Source organism: Lutra lutra, chromosome 7, assembly GCF_902655055.1.
Source record: "Lutra lutra chromosome 7, mLutLut1.2, whole genome shotgun sequence".
Classification (NCBI taxonomy): Eukaryota; Metazoa; Chordata; class Mammalia; order Carnivora; family Mustelidae; genus Lutra; species Lutra lutra.
Window position 1 is genome coordinate 29,279,182 of NC_062284.1, and position 13,933 is coordinate 29,293,114.

A 13,933-nucleotide genomic window follows, 5' to 3' on the forward strand; every position below is an offset into this window, starting at 1 on the left:
TTAATTCAGGTAATAATTTTTATTTTTTTAAGATTTTATTTATTTATTTGACAGGGAGAGAGAGACAAACGGAGAGAGAGGTGGGGAGAGAAAGCAAACCCAAGCAGGGGAAGTGTCCGAAGGACAGGGAGAAGCAGGCTCCCCACCCAGCAGGGAGCCCAACGTGGGAATCCCAGAACCTGGGATCATGACTTGAGCCAGAGGCAGATGCTTAATTATGACTGAGCCACCCAGGTACCCCAATTCATGTAATAATTATTTTTTAAAGTCATACTATAAAGACACAAATGTTTGCCTTGTGTTTAATAGAATTAGTCAGCTTCTTAACATTAAAATGCTCACATCAAAGACAAGTCTTTTGATATATTCCCAGATTAAAACCTCTACTGATACCAGCTTAATATAAGGTAGCAAGGATTATTTTTTATTGTTTATTCACAGATTATTTAGACAGAACAGCTGGGTTAGTGAATTGCTGAATATTTTATCATAATCAAGAAGTCTATTGTTTCTATCATTAATGACTCTAATAAACACATCCTTAAAAATTACTTCATCAATCCTTTATTTTCCTTCATGTAGGATTTTCAAGTTAACCCTTAGGTCAATCTGTTCTTGTACTTAAGTCAAGATGATTCATTTTCATAAAATAATTATGTTACAAATACTTCATTATTATTCAGCTAAAGGGAGAGATTGACTGGGAAACTGATGAAAAGAAAAGGATTCATATGGCGATGAGCCAAGTAAACAATACAGTAACTAAAGTAACAGTCATATTTACATTACATGTTTCTGGATTTACTGAGAAAATATACAACTGCTTTAAAAAGGATCAAGCTTTGCAGCAAGATTTCTAGGTTTAACAAGAGAATATGACACAGTAATGTAGGAAGTCAGAGCTCAGCCACCATGATGGTTTTCAGATCATTTATACAAATATAGTGAGAGCATTTTCTCTATTCCAAAGAGGCCTCCGTCAAAAGTCACTTTCAAAGATATGAAAATGCAGGTCCACATGCATAAAAGTAATTTCTGAGTCTTGCAAATAATAATTGGCAACACTGTGGTTGAGCAGGTGACAGCAGAAGAGAACCACTAAATTAATACACAAATGAGCAGCAACCACTCACATTACTTGCACATGAATGAGAGAAGAATAAATATATAATTTGGGTAGAGATCAAGCACTCTGGAAATAGTCATGGCCAGAGAACACCATCTAATTAACTGCTTAGCTCGGTTCATAAGACTTCACTTGGGCTCAGCAAGGACTGTCACTGAATAGAGAAGAGGGCACAGCCCAAATGTAGCAAGTTGTCTGCTGAACTGAGACACACACCATAAAGTATGCTGCCTGTTTTCTGAGCATTTTTAAAACTGCATTTGATAATAAGGTAATTGTGAACTCTTTAGGGAAGCAAAATAAGTAAGTGTGTTAGAAACTCAACTGGAAAACACCCCCAGCTTGTGACAAAGCACACTACGTGATTTCTTACAGCTTCCTTGGCCACAGTTCTAAAAGAGCCGTACAATTCAGAATGATCTTATAATAAAGACAGATAAATTCTGTATAACCCATTATTTTTGTATTAAAATTATCTAAAGATAATTTGTATTTGGCTATTACATAGCATAATCAATTACTGGAATCCTTCATTCCTCAATTACCTTGGCCATTCGAGAGCTTACTATAAACATATTCTTCTGTTTAGAGCAATTCACACTTAAAGTACTCTACTAATTACAATACACTGGAGTGCCTGGGTTGCTCAGTTGGTTGAGCATCTGCCTCTTTGATTTCAGCTCAGGTTTCATGATCTCAGGGTCTGGAGATTCAGCCCCATGCTCAGCAGGGAGTCTGCTTAGGACTCTCTGTCCCTCCACCCCGCCTCTGCTCACTAGCACACATTCTCTCCCTCCCTCTTTCAAATTAATTAAAAACAACAACAATATTCATTAAACACACATATTTTGAGCACTTATTGTGTGCCAGGCACTCTGAGTGGAAATACTTGGAAACACCAAGCTAAATTACATTAGCCCCTGCTTTTGGAGGTAGAAGGTATGGCCTACAGATGTGCAAATATTATATAATGTGTACAAATCACAATGAAAATATAGAAAGGGAAAGGACTTAATTCTTCCTGAAGAAGTGAAAAGAGGCTTGTCAGACAACCTAATTTTTTCACTGATGGTTATGAGTTTAGTAGGTACATTAGAGATTGCAAGGAAAGGGAAGCATGACAGATCTATAGCCTGTGCAAAGTTGTATAGTTAGAAAAGAGTACTTGTTTGGCATGGCAACAACATAGTCCAAAATAAGTCAAGATGAAATAATAAGCGATCACCAGAATGGAGAACAAAGGATCTCCAATGAGGCAACTGAGGAAGTTTAGACTTTATCCCAAAGAAAATGTGAAGCACTGAAAAGTTTCAAGCAGGAGGGATGCCTGGGTGGCTCAATTGGTTAAGTGTCTTGGTTTTGGCTCAGGTCATGATCTCAGGGTCTTGAGATCAGGCCCCACTCAGGCTCTGCACTCAGCACAGAGTCTGCCTGTCCCTCTCCCTCTGCTCCTCCTCTCCCACCCCCACCCCCATCTATCTCTTTTCTCTCTCTCAAATAAATAAAAAAGGTTCCAAGCAGGAATGTGATTGATTTTTGCTTTAGAAAAATCCTTCTGGCCATATGCAATATAACAATTTATAGTGATTTATATCTCATCCCTAGTTCCTGAAAACACTTCAGGCCATAAAGGTGAAATGGATGTGGTATTATTAATGAAGGTGACTTCTGGACCCCACCCAAGGGCAGGGATTTGTTGCCAGGAGGACCAACCATGTAATCAGAGTCTTGGAACTTTCAATCACCCTCACTCCATCCCAGAGTGGGGAAGGGAGAGGAGCTGGAGGTTGAATCAACCAATGGCCAATGACTTAGTCAATCGTGACTATGTAATGAAGCCTCAAGAAAAACCCGAGAGGACAGCTGTCTTAGTCCTCTTTTTCGGAGAGCTTCCATGTTGGGGGGGAGGGGCAGAATGTTGAGCCAGGCCCCCAGGTCCATGAGAACAGAAGCTCCTTTGTCAGGGATGTCACCTTAGGCAGCTCTTCATATGGACATTGATTCATATACTTTATCATATCCTTTAATAAACTGGTAAATGTAAATATGTGTTTTCCTGTGTTCTGTGAGCTGTTCTAGCAAATTCATTGAACCTAAAGAGGAGGTTGTTGGAACCTACAATATGTACCTGGTTGGTCAGAAGCACAGGTAAGAGCCTGGGGCTTGTGACTGGTGTCTGAATTAGAGGGTGAGAGCAGTCTTGCAGGACTGAACCCTTAACCTAGGAAATCTGATGCCATCTCTGCACTGATGGTGTCAGAATTGAGCTGAATTCTCAGAAATCCTACTCTGAGAATTGCTTGGTGTTGTGTGTGGGAACCCCTGCCTCCAACACTGAAATTGAATCTGAGAACCCTAAAGGACCATATATAGAACAAAAGGAAGGAAACAGGTTGGAGCAATCAAGTTTGGTAGTTCTACTGAAAGATTATTAAGGGGTGCCTGGCTGGCTGAGTCAGAGTAGTACGTGACTCTTAATCTCGGAGCTGTGAGTGCAAGCCCCACATTTGGTATAGAGATAAATAAATAGAGACTTAAAAAAAGATTATTAAAAATCACTACTACCCTTAGATGAAAGCAACAGATTTAATCCTTATGAGGCCACACCATTCTCTATGTAATGAGTGATACAAAGGTCAAGAGGAAGTATCTTGCTGGGTCTCACCCACAGAGACCACTTTTCACCTACCTGGAACTCCAAAATGCCTAGCCCAAATGACAGAGTCCATTTCCAGAACAAGTTTTCATGCAGATGTGCACCCCCTAGACCTGAAGAGTAGCTAAGAGGTAGCTACTGAGGGAATATGGGGGCTATGGAGAGAGCTTGAACATTTTACCACAATAAAAAGAATTATATAATGCATATCTGCAACATTACATATGTTCCATATATCACATATAATTTATATACTTCAAAATATTTTCATTGTGGTAAGATGTATATATAATCATATATGAGTATATACATTTACATATTAGTATGTAAGTACTATATTAATAATATATATAATATTGTGAATTAGCAATTTCATGACATACTCATGTATAAATTATTATTTCTGCCTAAAACCTAAGGTTTTTTATGATTTATAGTACCAACCAGAAGTTTTAAAAATTTTATTGTTTCAAGAAGATCTGAAATAATTCTTTAACAGAAAAAAAAAAAAGGTTTCTCCTATAAAATAGAAATACTAAAGTCAGGTTCAACATACTAGAAAGTCAAAGCAACATGAAGATAGATATGCCAACCAGGTGTTGAAAACAGCTTGGTTTGGGGGGAAAAAAAATCATTTAGTAAAGGATCAATGTGTGGCCAAAGGCAGGTATTTGTTACACATAAACGAGCTACTGTATTCCAGAGCTCTGCTCATTAGTGTACAGAGATGCATTACCCTCGCATTAAATAAAGACTCAGTGAGCAAAACACTGTACCAAGCATCTGTTGGCTAATGACAAAGAAAACCATGGACCCTCTGAGGCCAATTTCCATCCAGCTATAAGCACGGAAGCAGCACATGCATGCACTGCTTTTCAGTATCACCCTCAAATAACCATGAAAAAGAAGCTCTTCAGCCTTCATGTTTCTCTGTGGCAAAAGCAATACAAGTATTAATTACATATGCTAAACAAGGTACTTAGAAAAAGTTAACCCCATATTAGCAGAAGTCACATATATAACTGCATTTCATTCTCAATCCACTTTTCTAGCAATATCCATGGTCAGGAGAACAACTGGTCCAAAGAAGGCACTAAACAAAACTGTAAACTAGGCAAAGTTTGTCTTCTTACGTCAGTTACTTTTTCCTGCCCATGCTTCATTACCTTTTTTTCTCCCCACCCTATTCTCAATGTTCACATATTTCCTCCAGACTTCTGCTTATAGCATATATGTTCTCTGGGGCCTGCCTTGACCTCCCTTTCCCCTGTGTTAAAATTTATCATGCCTACATATATATTTCTCAGAATGTCATGTGACCTGATAACAGCATCCACAAACATCTCTAACTCCTTCAACTTGCTCCTCACTCTCTAATGCTTTTACCCACACCTTCTCCTGCCTTCTCAGAAATCTTCTACATAGCCTTTATCTTTCTTATATATTCAACTTTCTTCACTAGTGTCTTTCTCTCAGTACAAAAACATATTTAAGTCTCTATCTAAAAGGCAACAAAACCCTTAGCTTCTTATTAAAAAGGTAAATAACTGCTAGTATACAGAACTTACTCTATGGTGTCCTCCTCCATAGTCTCTGCCTTCCCCTCACCCCAGGCCACAGCAATGTGACTTCTCTTCATACCATAACATTAATCCAAGGGCTCTTCATCTAGAGGCTGGAGGGTCTGTGGATAGAACTCAGAAGACCTATGAACTTGGATGGGAAAATATATTATTTCTTTATTTCCTCCAACCTCTAAAATTTCTAATACTATATTTACTAAATTACTATAGGCCTGCTACTATACCTTGTTGTGTATCGTGTTAAACAAACACATAATACTTTATTAGTACAATTTGCTTGGTAATAACACTTTAAGATAGGGGTGCCTAGGCGGCTCAGGTCATGACTTCACGGTCCTGGGATTGAGCCCTGTATCTGGCTCCATGCTTAGTGGGGAGTCTGCTTCTCCCTCTCCCTCTGCCCCTTCCACCCACTTGCGCTCTCTTTCGCTCTCTCAAATTAAAAACAAAAAAACAAAAACTTTAATATAATTGGTTTCCCTTGTAATCCTATGCATTTTATTTTATCCATCTGCGGCAGACTTTTTCCAAATATGCCGCAAAAATATCTCCCACCTACGTGCTCTTCTAATGGTGTAAATTTGCGGCTCACCCACAAAGATATGGAGTCTGATTCCCTTCTTAAATCCAAGCTGGCACTGAACTTGATTGTAACCAAAAGAGTGTGGTAAAGCAACAAGGAGTGACTTCCCAGGTTTGGTTAGGAAAAGTGATGCAGGTTCTGAGACTAGATTTGGGGCGATTTGTTTAACAGTGATAGTTTCCAGAACAGAATCTGACACCGGGATCTGGAATGCTGCCATAATAAAAACGTAAGACAGGGACACCAGCTGTGGGACTGGGTGGTAGAAATGAACAGGAAGGACCACAAGGATCTTATAGCAAAAATCTGATGAGCATCGAAGAGGCTACTGAAAAGGCCTTAAAGGAGAGGGAGTAAACTGTTACCAGAAGCTAGAGGAAAAAAGACCATTACAAAAGGGCAGAAAATTTAGCAAAACTGTTGCTTGTGATAAGTCAAAAAAAAAAAAAAAATGCTGACAATGAACTGTTACTTCTAGCTAAAGTAATTTCCAAGCAGAATGTCCGAAGTGTCAACTGCTTTCTTTTATATATATATATAACATAAGGTGCAGCTGCAGAGATGTGCTGAAGAAGAAAGTCTTCTGTTTTCAAATGGAATTTAGAGGAAATAGAAAGAAACCAGCAATTGCTGGGTTCAAAAATAAAACCATTTTTCATCCACAATCTCTCCCAACAGAGAATGCTGGAAACAAAAAAAGGTCTGGGGACAAGATCAAATACAGCGTGCTGAAAGGAAAATCTGGTCTCTAGACAGAGATGAAACCAAGGGTGTTGCTGTAAAATCCTTTGTTAACACTCAGTTTCTCCTTCTCAATCACTTTCTCCCAGTGCCTTTCTCTGTACGTGTCTGCTAAAACTAGATATGCTCAGCGGTTCTGTCCTGAATCCTGAGCAATTCCTTCTTCAACCACTCCCCAAAAACTATTAACCTCAAAATCTTTCTCTCTCTCAAGCTTCTACCTCTCTCCAAGAACTGCATACAGATCTGCACATCTCCACTTGAATATCTCAGAAAAACCTCAAACTAGATATTTTAAGAAACTATTATTTCCCATCCCACAACTTCTGTTTTATGGATTTGCTTGCTTATTTATTTATTTATGGTGGGGTTGGCAGAGGGGAAGGCAGAGAGAGACTCCTAAGCAGGTTTCACATGTCATCGCGAGTCTGACACAGGACCCAATCTCACAACCCCGAGATCATGCCCTGAGCTGAAATCAAGAGTTGGCCGCTCAACCGACTGAACCACCACACAGTCCACAAGTTCCTTCTAAACCCAAACATGCATTGGAGATAAACAGCTCTGCCCATTTAATTGCCCAATTTTCTTTCCCTACATACCGTTCTCCCCTCAACCAACACCTAATCAATCATCAAGTTATACAGATTCTATTGTCCCCCATACGCTGCTTATTCTAACCATGTCAAAATCTCACTGTGGACAGGAGTAGCTACTTTTCTATCTAGAATGCAACTCCTGTTATAAATGCTAACTACTTCGCTATGTGTTAATTTAATTCAAAAATATGGAACACCTATGCTATGGCAAATCTGGCAGGACCTATGCCAGGACTAGGCAAACAAAACTGAGACAGAGAAACCGAAGGGACTCTCCTGTTTCTCTGCTAGACCGCATTTACTCATACTATCTATCTCACCTTGCATCTGAGTAAACCAAAGCAGCTATGATTCCCCATGGGGGAAGCAAGAAAGTTAACCATTCTCAGAGCTCTATCCTGGTCCCCCACATACCTGATAACATCTGAGAAGAAAGAGGTCATGAGCATGATGCAGGTTAATGGCTTCAAACCTCAGTTTGTGCCAATACCCACTTACCTTCAGTGATTTATGGAAAAACACCTATTGTTCAGCTGACACCTTTGATCAGACCCTACCCTGAGTTCCTGAAGGAAAATGCACCCCTTTCCAATATAAACTCCTAACCCCAAGCAGCAGGGAGCCTCACTTCTGCTTTTCTGAGTCTCCCAGAACCTCTGTCTGCTGTACACTGTCACTTACGCTACTCACTATAAACTCTGCTCTCACTTCCTCTACGCTCATGTTTGATTTCTATCCTGTGCTAAGACAAGCGCTTTCTTGACTGGTCCTGCAAGGCTCCTCTGGGACCTCAGACCCAGCCTTCCTATGTCAAAATTAAGTAAGAAACAGGTCTTGCCTCTTCTCTGAAATCACAGGAAAAAAGGAAAATAAGTACAACACTGGGATTTATCAGGGAAGGTAGCATTGTATGGCAGACTAATTCTTTTGCAGGGGCGTAGATACAGCAGGCAATAAGCAAAACAACGGGATAAATGTAAGACATTCTCTTGGAGGAGAGAGTTTCTTTGATGTAAGTAACTTAAAAAATTTTAACATCAACTCATTATAAGAAGAATATAAAACTTACATGAAAGATGCAATATAATACTTACAGATTCATGGGTCATTTGAGCAAGAATAACTGTCTGGAATTAGAATTTAAAATAACATTACTAAGCAGAAGGAGAGCCACTTTAAGTCAAAGACCCTCTTAGAAGTAAGTCACCCCACCTATCCGAAAAGGCAGCCAGGTCAGGGTGAACATTCAGTGAAACACCACTGGATGATCAGAAAGATTCTGTGGGATTCTTTGCTACAGCCAGCCTCCCCTCTACACAGTCTCTATGGAAGTATTCAGACACAGCATGGAAGAAGTCTTGCAGATGATTGAGGAAATCTTGAACACTCATTTTTTTGTCAGATTCAAGTCACCTGTTAACTATGTAAGGGAAGTCTGTGAAAGCTAAGAAAAACTTCATGCTGGCTCCAATTCCTGCCAAAATGGCCGGGAAAATGGACAAGAGAGACTGAAGAGGCATTTAACAGCAGAACATATGCATATAACCAATAAATGTATGAACAATGTTCAACATCACTGGAGAGCATGGAAATTCAAAGCAAAATTCTTTGTCAATAAAAACAAAAAGCTTTGAAAACAAACCAAAAAAGAAAAGGCTACCTACAGTTCTCTATAGTTCAGACATTCCTTACCTCTACCTTTCATTGCCTTTGAGCAATTTTTAAATTTAAAAACTGTAGAAAGTTGATAATAATGTGGACTATTTTTTAGCACAAAGGAGCAAACTAGTTGTGTCCAGTGGATTACAAGTGATAATTGCCCAATGGATAGATCAGTTTTTGCATCCATCTGAAAAATTCATTTCAGCATTCCTTTACTGCATACAAATGAGTGACTCTTCAAATTTGCCTTTGAACTAACATCTTACTAGTTTCCTCATTAACTTGTGAGTTAAACGTCTGACAAGTGTTAATTTTGTATCTGTATGAGTCATGATTCTAACCTCTTTTTAAAAATCCTTTAAAAAATCCTTTTAACACCACAATCAGAATACAATACCATCCATTTATGATTAAAAGAAAAAAGTAAAAAAACCTCTCAGCAAATGAATAGAAGGGGTTCTTCAACCTGAGGATAACAACTTCATGGTAAAAGTCTGAAAACTTTCTTCCTAAATTCAGGAACAAGCCAAGGACATCTGCTCTCACCACTTCTATTCAATTATTATACTAGAGGTTCTAGTCAGTAAAATGAAGCAAGGAAAAGAAATACAGGTTGATAGGAAGAAGTAAAACTGTCTTTACTTACATACGCATCGTAATTGCATAACAAAGCCTAGAGAATCAAAATAAATAAAACAAAACAAACAAAAAACCCCCACAAAGCTACTAGAACTAACAACAGCCAATATATAAAATTTAATTATACTTTTACATATGGGTAATCAACAGTGGAAATAAAATACTTTTAAAATGTCATAATAGAATTTTAAAAATCAAAGTGCAAAATTTGTACACAAAAAGAAAATAATAATTACGGCTCTTAAGAAATTAAAGATGATCTAAATAAATGGACAATGATAACATGTTTACAATATTAAAATGTCTATCTTCTCCAAATTGATCTGTGGAGTGAACATGGTGTCAAGTAAAATCTACAGATGTTTTTGTAGAAAATGAAAAGCTAACCCTAATGTCCCTATAGAGAACTGTGTATGAATATACAAAGGACCTGGAAGAGTCAAAACAAATCTTCAGAAGAACAAAATTGGAGAATTTCTACCATTTCACTTCAAAACTGATCATTAAACTACTGTAATCGATATAGCCTAGTATCAGCAAAGAGAAAAAAAATATCAATTAAACAAGACAGAGCTCAGAAATAGACATACACAGGGGCGCCTGGGTGACTCAGTGGGTTAAAGCCTCTGCCTTCGGCTCGGGTCATGATCCCAGGGTCCTGGGATCAAGCCCCGCATCGGGCTCTCTGCTCGGTGAGGAGCCTGCTTCCCTTCCTCTCTCTCTGCCTGCCTCTGCCTACTTGTGATCTCTCTCTCTCTCTGTGTCAAATAAATAAAAATCTTTAAAAAAAAAAAGAAAATAGACATACACATATACAGCCAACTGATTTCTGACAAAGTCATCAAAGTAATTAGCGAGAAAAAGTGTTTTCAACAGTGGTGCTGGGAAAACTGGGTATCCACATGCAAAAGAATGAAGCCGGACCCATACTTAACAACATGTATAAAACTTAATTCCAAATGGATCAAATATCTAAACCTAAGACCTAAAACAATAAAACTCTTAGAAGAAAATATAGGACAGAAGCTTAATGACATTGCATTTGGCAGTGATTTCTTGAATATGATACACCAAAAGCACAGGTAACAAAAATAAAGACAAATTGGACCTCATGAAAATTTTTAAATCTTGCACATCAAAAGACACTACTCACAGAGTAAAATATAAGGCCACAACATAGGAGAAAATAGTTGCAAATCATGTATCTGATAAGATATTAATATCCAGAAAATAGAACTCCTAAAACCCAACAATAACAAAACCACCCAATTCAAAAATAGGCAAAGGACTTGAATAGATATTTCTCCAAGAAGATATATGAATGGCCAGTAAGCACATGAAATGATGCTCAATATCACTGATCACTAGGGAAGTGCAAATCAAAACTACAATGAGATACTACCTCATATCCAGTCAGATAGCTAGTATTAAAAAAAAACAAAAACAGGGGCGCCTGGGTGGCTCAGTGGGTTAAACCGCTGCCTTCGGCTCAGGTCATGATCTCAGGGTCCTGGGATCGAGTCCCGCATCGGGCTCTCTGCTCGGCAGGGAGCCTGCTTCCCTCACTCTCTCTCTCTCTCTCTCTCTCTCTGCCTGCCTCTCTGTCTACTTGTGATCTCTCTCTGTCAAATAAATAAATAAAATCTTAAAAAATAATAAAAATAAAAATAAATAAAAAAACAAAAACAAACAAACAAACAAAACACACACACACACACCCCAGAAAACAAAAAGAGCTCATAAGGATGTGGAGAAATTGGAACTGTGTGTTGTTGGGGAATGTTACATGGTACCATTGTTGTTTAAAGATTTTATTTATTTATTTGAGAGAGAGACAGTGAGAGAGAGCATGAGCTAGGAGAAGGTCAGAGAGAGAAGCAGACTCCCCGTGGAGCTGGGAGCCCGATGCGGGACTCAATCCTGGGACTCCAGGATCATGACCTGAGCCGAAGGCAGTCGTCCAACCAACTGAGCCACCCAGGCGTCCCACCATTGTTGTTTAAAACAGCAGGATAGTTCCTCAAAAATTAAAAACAGAATTACCATATGATCCAGCAATTTCACCTCTGGGTATATACCCAAAAGAAATGAAAAGAGGGTCCCAAAAAGATATTTGTACACTCCACTCACAGGAGTATTCTTCACAATAGCCAAAACATGGAAGCAACCAATTATCAATTGACAGATGAATGTATTAGCAAAATGTGGTATAAACGTACAATGGAATATCATTCAACCTCAAAAAGGAAGAATATTGTTCCATTTGCTACAACATGGATGAATCTTGAGGACATGATGCTAAATGAAAAAAGCCACTTACAAAGACAAATACTGTATGATTCCGACCACATGAGGTACTGAGAGAAATGTAAATCATAAAAACAGAAAGTAGTTCTGATACCTGCCAGGGACTGGGGGAAGATGAAAATGGGGATTTATTGTTTACTGCATGTAGAGTTCATTTTAAAGATGAAAAAGAATTATGGGGATGGATGTTGGTGACAAATGCACAACATTCTTAAAGTGCTTAATACCACTGAACTGTATACTGAAAGATGGTTAAGATGATCAATTTGTTATCTTTTGCAACTTTTTAAAAAAGACATTAAAAAAGAGAATGGGAAGAAAGAAGTTGGTAAGGTGAGAACAGACGAATTTCTTTAAAAAAATAAAGTGACAGGTGGGAGGAGTAAGATGGCAGAGGAGTAGGAGACCTAAATTTCATCTGGTCCCAGAAATTCGGCTAGTTGGTTATCAAACCATTCTGAACACCTACAAACTCAACAGGAGATCGAAGAGAAGAATGGCAGCAATTCTATGAACATAAAAGCAACCACTTTCTGGAAGGTAGGATATGCGGAGAAGTGAATCCAAGGAGATATTTGGGAAGATAGACCGAGGGGGGAGGGGTCAACTCCCAGCAAGCGGTAGAGCAGTGGAGCACAAAACTGAACTTTTATTAGACGTCTGCTCTGCAGAGAGACGTCACTCCAGTGGCTAAGGAGAAAGGGGGTGGAGGGTGGAACCCTTGCTGGGACAGTGTGATCTCAGGACCCTCAATGTCACAGGAAGACCAAGGGTGTCTGAGTGCGGCAAAGCTCCCAGGTATCAGAGCGGGGAAGTTGGCTGCAGAGACGGAGCTGAGGAGTGAGCTCGCAGCTCGGGGCTGCCTTAAACAGTGATCCTTGGCACAGTCGGACCACTACTCTTCGAGTAGGGACCCAATAAGCAGCAGATTCGGGGAGACTCCCCTTCCTTCCCTGGGAGGAGCAAAACAGCAGCACACTGCAGGAAGCTGCTAGGTTTGGAGACTCCAAACAGGGTTGTGCACCAGAGACAGAAATGCTCGGTCACAGCATTTGTGAGCTCGGAGTGCAGCCATATTTCGGAGTGCAGCCGGAGACCAAGGAGACGGGAGAGATTGATTGCTTTTCTCTGAGGGTGCACTGAGGAGTGGGGCCCTGAGCTCTCGGGTCCTCCAGATCTAAGACTGGGAGGCTACCATTTCCATTCATCTCCTCCAAAGCTGTAAGGATAGCTTTCAGGGAACAAAAGCTACCGACAGCAAAACCGAGCAGATTACTTAGCCTTGTCCCTAGCAAGGGTGGTGCACAGATGTTGGTGAGGATAAGGAGAAAGGGGAACCCTCCTACACTGTTGGTGGGAATGCAAGCTGCTGCAGCCACTCTGGAAAACAGTATGGAGGTTCCTCAAAAAGTTGACAATAGAGCTACCCTACAACCCAGCAATTGCACTACTGGGTATTTACCCTAAAGAGACAAATGTAGTGATCCGATGGGGCATGTGCACCCCAATGTCTATAGCAGCAATGTCCACAATAGCCAAACTATGGAAAGAGCCTAGATGTACATCAACACATCAATGGATAAAGAAGATGTGGTATACACACACACACACACACACACACACACACACACACACACACACACACACTGGAATATTATGCAGCCATCAAAAATTGAAATCTTGGGGCACCTGGGTGGCTCAGTGGGTTAAAGCCTCTGCCTTCGGCTCAGGTCATGATCTCAGGGTCCTGGGATTGAGCCCCGCATAGGGCTCTCTGCTCAGCGGGGAGCCTGCTTCCTCCTCTCTCTCTGCCTGCCTCTCTGCCTACTTGTAATCTCTGTCAAATAAATAAATAAACAAATAAATAAATAAATAAATAAATTGAAATACTGCCATTTGCAATGACGTGGATGGAACTAGAGGGTATTATGCTGAGCAAAATAAGGCAACCCAAGAAAGACAATTATCATTTGATCTCACTGATATGAGGAATTTGAGAAACAAGACAAGGAGGATCATAGGGGAAGGGAGGAAAAA

The 13,933-nt window shown here is 39.7% G+C and overlaps 1 protein-coding gene across 11 annotated transcripts in view; it reads right to left on the reverse strand.

Moving 5' to 3' along the window:
* The window catches only part of PEAK1 (pseudopodium enriched atypical kinase 1), a 306,788-nt gene that overhangs the window by 240,672 nt on the left and 52,183 nt on the right, over positions 1–13,933 (reverse strand). Inside the window, exon 3 of one of the 11 annotated variants that reach the window (XM_047737413.1) lies at positions 8,383–8,415. The exons of the other annotated variants lie outside the window; for them this stretch is intronic. The gene's annotated coding sequence lies outside the window, so the exon portion shown is untranslated. The remainder of the gene's footprint in view (positions 1–8,382; positions 8,416–13,933) is intronic. 11 annotated transcript variants of the gene reach the window in all.